General features: G+C 42.0%; 1 protein-coding gene across 4 annotated transcripts in view; it reads left to right on the top strand.

Annotated features, from left to right (window-relative positions):
- Window positions 1-2,408: 2,408 nt before the first annotated feature.
- The window catches only part of LOC123520305 (ankyrin repeat and KH domain-containing protein mask-like), a 228,090-nt gene continuing 223,037 nt past the window's right edge, over window positions 2,409-7,461 (top strand). For 2 of the 4 annotated variants that reach the window (XM_045282504.1, XM_045282502.1), the window contains exons 1-2: window positions 2,409-2,536; window positions 6,396-6,660. The gene's annotated coding sequence lies outside the window, so the exon portion shown is untranslated. The remainder of the gene's footprint in view (window positions 2,537-6,395; window positions 6,661-7,461) is intronic. The other 2 variants (XM_045282506.1, XM_045282505.1) reach the window with 1 other exon arrangement.

Here is a 7,461-nt window from a genome sequence, read left to right as displayed (position 1 = left end):
TGTCCACAAATACTGTTGATGTTCCATGCACCACGGTTGGAAAAACTGATATGAGATGGTGAAAGTAATGGAAAACTACAGTGTAACATTCTACCATACAGTACTAGTGATGGTGTCTGTATGAAAACTTCACTGTAGAGGCAATAAACACTAACATATCTTGCTTAATACAAGTGAAAGAAAGGAAGCAAAGGAAGGAATGAGTGGCAAGACAGGTGTTGACATCATATCCAGAAACCTTATCAGAGGTGCAAGTTTTCTGCTTGACAAACTATTACTTACTTTTAGAAAATGGTTGTAAATTTACTGGACCAAGATGTTTGAAAATCCCATAATGTAATACTGAACCACAAAAATAAAATGTTAAAGACCTAAAAACAAACAGTCAATCACTTTACTTGCTGTGATGTACACATTTCTTACAAAAGTGTTCACTGCTAGGAGTAATGCAGTATGTAGGTACTGGATTTGAATGGAAATAAAATTCAGATTCTAAAGCAATAATTCAGTGACTAACTGAACAACTGAAGTAACTGAGAAACTATACAGAATGTATTTTATAAAATGAAAAAAAAAAAACTTTTCAACTCAATAAAATCAAGAGGTTAAAGAAACATACGTACTTGCAAGTAATGGAATTCATGTTGGCAAAATGCTGCCACTTTGAAGCTAGATAGCACCTGTGAAAGAAATAGTAATAAGGGATATAAAAAAGATTTTTTTTTCTGTAAAATGTTTGTTGCAGTATGAAAGAAAGTGTCTAACAACTTGAGAAAAGAAAGGATTATGAACTAAGATTTAAGGAGAATGTCAGAATAATTCCAGTTTTATCATAAGTGAATAAAAATGGGTGGTTTTACTATTATATATTAAGAATTCTTTCTCCAGAATTTTAAAGCACCTTTTTATTTTTTCCCAGTTGTATTTTATTATTATTATTATTGATGCGTACTGCCTGTGTTTTCAGTAAGGATGATAAGTATGACTCCAAATTTAGGGATGTAGGTCAATTGAGTAGTGTTGAGGGAGAGAGTGAGAGGTTGTGATGTGTGATGGGATGTGTGGGTTTAGAAAGGGGAATAAATGAACCAAGAGTTTCCTTCAACTCTGCTGTGAAAAAGGAGTGTAAAAAATCTATAGTAGAGGATACAAATATTCTTTTGCCATTGATGTATTTTGCTGGGATGCATTTTTACAGAGTTTTGGATATGATTAGACCATTTTATTTACATTAGGTAGGATTTATGGAGGCCAGAAGATGAATGGTCAGAGTTTTCACTATTTAATCCCCCCAAAATAAATATCTGAAGGTGTATAGAATTGCCAGATAGTAAGCAAAATGAGTATGAAAATGTGCCATGGTAGGTACTGAAGGGGTTAAGACTTAAGAATGGCAATGCAGCAGAACTGACAGGGATAATCAATGGACTTTCTGGGAGAGCTAGAAATAAGAGTGGTCATCTTCATACAGTTACCATTGCTCCTCTACTCTGCAGGTTCCAGGCAGGGCTCACACACCACCAGGAGCCTCCCCAGTGCCACAAGCCCACAGCCTCCCCCCAGGAGAAGAGGTAACGTACAAGTTTCACTGTTTTTTTTCTTTAAGACCACAACCTTTCTTTCTTTATCTATTTTTTTTCTTTTCTTTTCCTTTTGTTGTTGTTGTTGTTGTTGAAACTGCCTAATAACTTAAACAATGCGATCCCTCACAACTGGATGGTCCGAGCTTCAGATTCTTGGTCAGGTGGCAGGGACAGGTTGGGATTGCTTCACACTGCTGCTCCATCATGGCAGGGCAGACACACACATCATCTCACTTCTCCTGCATCAAGAGATTTACTGTGTGTGTGTGTGTGTGTGTGTGTGTTTGTGTGTGTGTGTGTGTGTGTGTGTGTGTGTGTGTGTGGACACTTTTTAATGATAATGGTTTATATACAAAAGTAGCATCGTCTAAAAGAATTATCATTATTATTGTTATTATTATTATTATTATTATTATTATTATTATTATTATTATTATTATCATTATTATTATTACTATTATTATTATTATTATTATTATTATTATTATTATTATTATTATTATTATTGTTGTTATTATTATTATTATTATTATTATTATTATTATTATTATTATTATTATTATTATTATTATTATTATTATTATTATTATTATCATTATTGTTATTATTATTTTATAGTATTATTAATAATCATCGTAGCTAACACAATAAGTCATAATGATACACTTAAAGAAAACGTGTACGGGGTCAGGGAAGGGGCGTGGATACCTTAGAGAGAGAGAGAGAGAGAGAGAGAGAGAGTGTGTAGAGGTGTGGGCTGCGGGGGAGGGCCAGCGAGGTGGTGTGGGCGAGTCTTGTGATGGGATGAGGGTGGGGACAGGCTGGTAGTGGTGGTGATGGTGGTGGTGGTGGTGGGGCGTGCCAAGCATCAGCCTCACCTGTTGGCGCTCAGTGTAGCAGTGACAGTGGCTCCACCCCGCCTCGGACCTGCGGCAGGGTGACTTGTGACCAGGGTTGGTGTCGCGTGGAGTTCTAAAGGAGGAGTGTTTTTTTTATAGGAGCCGAAGGAAAAATGCGGCGGAGATGTATGGTGCGGCGAGAGACCAAACACAAGGGCAGGAATTAACTCTCTGTTGCGTTGCCACCTCGAAGTGCGTGTCAGAAGTGACGAAAGTCTTTGTGAACGCCCCGAAAGTGATGTGGATACAGTGGTAGTGGCGGTTGCCATTGGAAAGAATGCAATAGATGATTTTAGTCGAAGTTTCTGTGAAGGCAGCGAGTGTTGATCCATCGGTTGGGTGTGTTTATCTGGCAGTGCTCAGTCTGGCTATTACGTACTGATGGTTTGTGTGTGTGGCGTGGCTGATGGGACTGAGAGAGAGAGAGAGAGAGAGAGAGAAATGAAACACTTTTCTTGGCGTCACGGTCACAAGTCCTCACTCCTGTAGCCGAGCACCCTCACTACATTGTCGCTGTCTAGGGAGTGATTGCGTCGTGAGCAGGGAGAAGGACGCCATCCATCATTTCTACCCACTTGTACCCGATGAGTCCCCTCCAACCGGCTCGATATCTTGCCACGTGAGCCGAGGATAGGGATCGGCCACACCCGCGTCGAGATTTATGGTTCTTCAGATAGGAGCGGGATCAGACTTCACGCGTGACTTTAGCACCTCTTGATTAACGCCCTTACTATTCTACTCTCCCTGGTTCCTCGCCATCTTACAGCTCTCAGAGACTTCCTGGATACCCTGACTGCATGGTTCCTCCGTGTCCTTAGGTCCATGGTGGGGCGTTGTGCGTCTGTAGGGAATGATGTGTGGTCCCTCATGCTAAGAATCTTCATGTGTTCTGTACCCTCTCAGGATTCTCGGGATAGACAGAAGTGATCAAGTAAACCTCAGTAACCTCTCAAATATTTCAATGTCTTATCTCGATTATTATGAACGTGGTTTATTGGAAGAGACTAAGATTTTGTAGAACATTTTCTGGATTCTATGGAGAGTTTACAAAGAATTCTGCGTCACCAATGGAATAAACACTCATGAGAACCTAATCAGTCTTCTCTGTGGCCTTTCAAAATAGTTCACCTGAGAGTTTAAAGCATCTTGATATACGGCTTCCCCCTTCCACCGGCAGTCTGTAAGGCCAATCACCCGTGCGTGTATCTGAATTAGTGCTTTAATTTTATAACCGATGAAATTCTCCAGGGTTGCTTGATGATGTGGGTCGGAGTGCGGGGTGGTGGGTGGTGAGCCTGCCTCGTGGCCTCAGCGTGGAGAAGAGAAATGAAAGTGGGTGAGAGCAAGCCATAGTTAGTAAGATATGAGGGAGGGAAGCTTGCCAGGGCCTTAGTATGAGGGAAGCAAGCAGGCAGGTGACGGAAGGGTGTGTGTGTGTGTGTGTGTGTGTGTGTGTGTGTGTGTGTTAGACTTGGCATGAGGCACGAGTAGGGTGTAAGTGTGGAAGATGACGGAAGGGGGAGTAGTGATGGCAGAAGTGTATGGATGTGTGGGGATGAGGTAAGGTGGAAGAGGGTTGACTATACATAAATATAGGAGGAGGAGGAGGAGGAGGAGGAGGAGTTAGTGGCGATGAATGTGAAGTAAAACATGACTAGCAGCCTCACGCGAGACGAAACAATAGAACAACGAACATGACGTGACGGAACGCGACAAAATGGGCCAAGCACTGCACTCATTGGGAGACATTACCCCTCAACATACGAGCCCTCACCCCCCGTCCCCCTTCTCTCTCTCTCTCTCTCTCTCTCTCTCTCTCTCTCTCTCTCTCTCTCTCTCTCTCTCTCTCTCTCTGTTGCCAAGCTTCGTGCCGCGCTGTGGTCACTTACCCAACACGCCAGGTCAAGGTTGAAAGAGAGAGAGAGAGAGAGAGAGAGAGAGAGAGAGAGAGAGAGAGAGAGTCAATGTCCTCGTTTTCACTCATAACTCTCAAGCAATTTGACTAATGTTAAGAGCAAGGAAATACTCAAGTTATTTACGTGTGTGTCTTTTTACTTCATTTATCAGCGTGACAGGTGGAGGAAGTGAAGGAGGTGGAAGAGCCGTGTGGTAGTCGGGTCTCATATATTCCACATCTCATACCTAGAAGAAAAAAAAGCGCACACACACACACACACACACACACACACACACACACACACACACACACACACACACACACACGAATGAAAAAAAGAAACGGGGATAAAAAAAATAAAAGCGCAGCGGTGCCAAGCCCAAAGTGTTGCGGTACAGAGGGCAGGCGTGCCAACTTCCGTCTTGCCGCTGTGCAATGTAAACACAAACACGTCGCTGCTTCCTTGGGTGCTAATTCACGTACGATTATGCGCCCTTGTTGTCCACACTGACCTGGCAACACTGATGATGATGGTGGTGGTGAAGGTGGTGGTGATGCTGGTGGTGATGGTGATGGCTATGCGTGGTAATGGTGAAGTATTAGTTTGGTACGTGAAAAGATTCTATTTATATTTGAAGATATATTTTTGTGTCCTAGAATCCGAATGAGTGACTTCTTGACGATGTGCAGGTGTGTGTGTGTGTGTGTGTGTGTGTGTGTGTGTGTGTGTGTGTGTGTGTGTGTACAGATCCTGGGCCGCCAGTACTGTACGTGTAAGGCTAGAGAGAGAGAGAGAGAGAGAGAGAGAGAGAGAGAGAGACAGACAGACAGACAGACAGACAGACAGACAGACAGACGTGAATTAATAATGACAATAATCTTCCTTTTTTTTTTATCTTAATGGAGTAATATATTTTTGTCTTTCACTTACCCGCCTTGCACACACACACACACACACACACACCCGGTAGCTCAGTGGTTACAGCGTTGGCTTCACAAGCCAGAGGACCGGGGTTCGATTCCCCGGCCGGGTGGAGATATTTGGGTGTGTCTCCTTTGACGTGTAGCCCCTGTTCACCTAGCAGTGAGCAGGTACGGGATGTAAATCGAGGAGTTGTGACCTTGTTGTCCCGGTGTGTGGTGTGTGCCTGGTCTCAGGCCTATCTGAAGATCGGAAATAATGAGCTCTGAGCTCGTTCCGTAGGGTAACGTCTGGCTGTCTCGTCAGAGACTGCAGCAGATCAAACAGTGAAACACCCGGCATAGTTCCCTGGTGAAGTCACAGCGCCGCGGGTGAGTCGGTGCCCAAAAACTGCAAGACGCTTTGTATTTTTGGAGTAACTCGACGAACATTACTGTCAGTTGGCGGAGAGAGAGAGAGAGAGAGAGAGAGAGATTAAGTATGCGCCACATTCTTTTTTTTTCAGTGTTTAATAACCGTAAAATTTCTATTAGCAAAAAACAAAGACAAAAAACGACTAAATAATGTGATGCGTGAATGCGTTACGTCTGTTCCGTCTCTTTTTTTTTTTTTTTTTCTCTGAATCTTTTATCATTTTTCTTTTTTTTTCAGTATATTCGGTGCGTTGCCTTATCCTTATCAGTTTGTTTATTGAAAGGCACGTACTTGTTATGTTATTCTAATCTCTCTCTCTCTCTCTCTCTCTCTCTCTCTCTCTCTCTCTCTCTCTCTCTCTCTCTCTCTGGTGGTCATGAGGATATTTGGGGCGCTCCTGTCTTGTCTCGGCAGCGAAAAAAATTAAAAGAAAAAAAGAAAAAAGAAAAGAAGGAAAAGAAAAGAAAAAGAAGAATAGAAAGAAAAGAAAAATATCTAGTGATCGTATTCGCTTTTTTTTTTTTTTTTTGTCCATCCCTCTCCCTTTAACAAAATCTGGTGCAAGTCAGTACGTTGGGGAGGGTGTTGTCTTGCTTCTAGTGATGATTTAGAGAGAGAGAGAGAGAGAGAGAGAGAGAGAGAGAGAATTCTTACATTAATGTGTCTCTAAATGAATGCAGTATGTGAAGCAGATATCCGATACATGTTGAAACATCGAACCCTCAGTGCAAAGTGTTGCGTGAGGCGCCAGTGTGCAGGGTCTGGATTACACACCAAACAAGAGCCAAGCCTAAGTCCGAAGCGTGTGTCTCTACTAAGAGTTGTTGAGAGGGGCACGACTCCTGACGTGGAGCTGTAGTCGTGTTCTTGAACGAAGCTTTGTAAGTTCCCGAACACAATACGACTCAGTGCACTCGAAGCAATCCCCGCATCCTCAGTGTGTGGGTGAGTATTACGTGTGTTGCCTCTCAAACTGCCATTATTGCATGCCACCTTTTCCTGTCTCATTCCGATGTTGTAGTCTGTATTCACAAATTGTCCTCTTTTCGAAGAATCTTTTCCGTTTTGAAAATGTAACATTTATTCAGAAACTGAAAAGGTTTGTTATTCTTGTAGTGGATGGCGGGTCGATGGAAAAGAGTTTACGAGATTGTGAATTTTTTCTTTCCAGTAATTAGTTATCATTTCCCGTAAATTTGTGTGTAAATTTGTTAATTTAATGAGATTTACCAACAATTCTATTACCTGTGAAGTAAATATATCATCATGGTGCAGAAGTTTTTGAAGGTCAACATGTTAAATTAATTCCAAGAGTTTAGCGTTATTGCATCAATGTAGGTGTTTGTATGTGTGTAGGCCTACAATTCTTTACAAGTATAAGAAATAATAATTTGAAAAGAAATCTTCGTGACATTCACATCTTTACTTGCCTCATTTTCGAAGCTCACTGTGTTATTTTAGATTATTTTTTCATACCCATTTGTTCCATCCTTTCCGTTCCTCGCCTCCTCTCCCTCGCTACTCCTTTGCGCCAGTGTGCGTCCGGTACGAGTGTGTCTTGAGATGGCTCGGACAGCTGAGACGGGAGTTCTTCCATTTCTTGTATATTAGCATTACTGACGGAACACTGGACGCAAAGATTCCAATGTTATACTTCTATGTTCAAACTCATCAGATCTGCGCGCTATTTTGGAAATGTTGAAGGTACGTACTAAACATCTCCATATTGTTGAACGTAATGCGGAA

Source organism: Portunus trituberculatus, chromosome 46 (genome assembly GCF_017591435.1).
Source record: "Portunus trituberculatus isolate SZX2019 chromosome 46, ASM1759143v1, whole genome shotgun sequence".
Taxonomy (NCBI): Eukaryota; Metazoa; Arthropoda; class Malacostraca; order Decapoda; family Portunidae; genus Portunus; species Portunus trituberculatus.
Note: the sequence above shows the minus strand (reverse complement) of the source record. Positions and strands in the feature narration are given on the sequence as shown.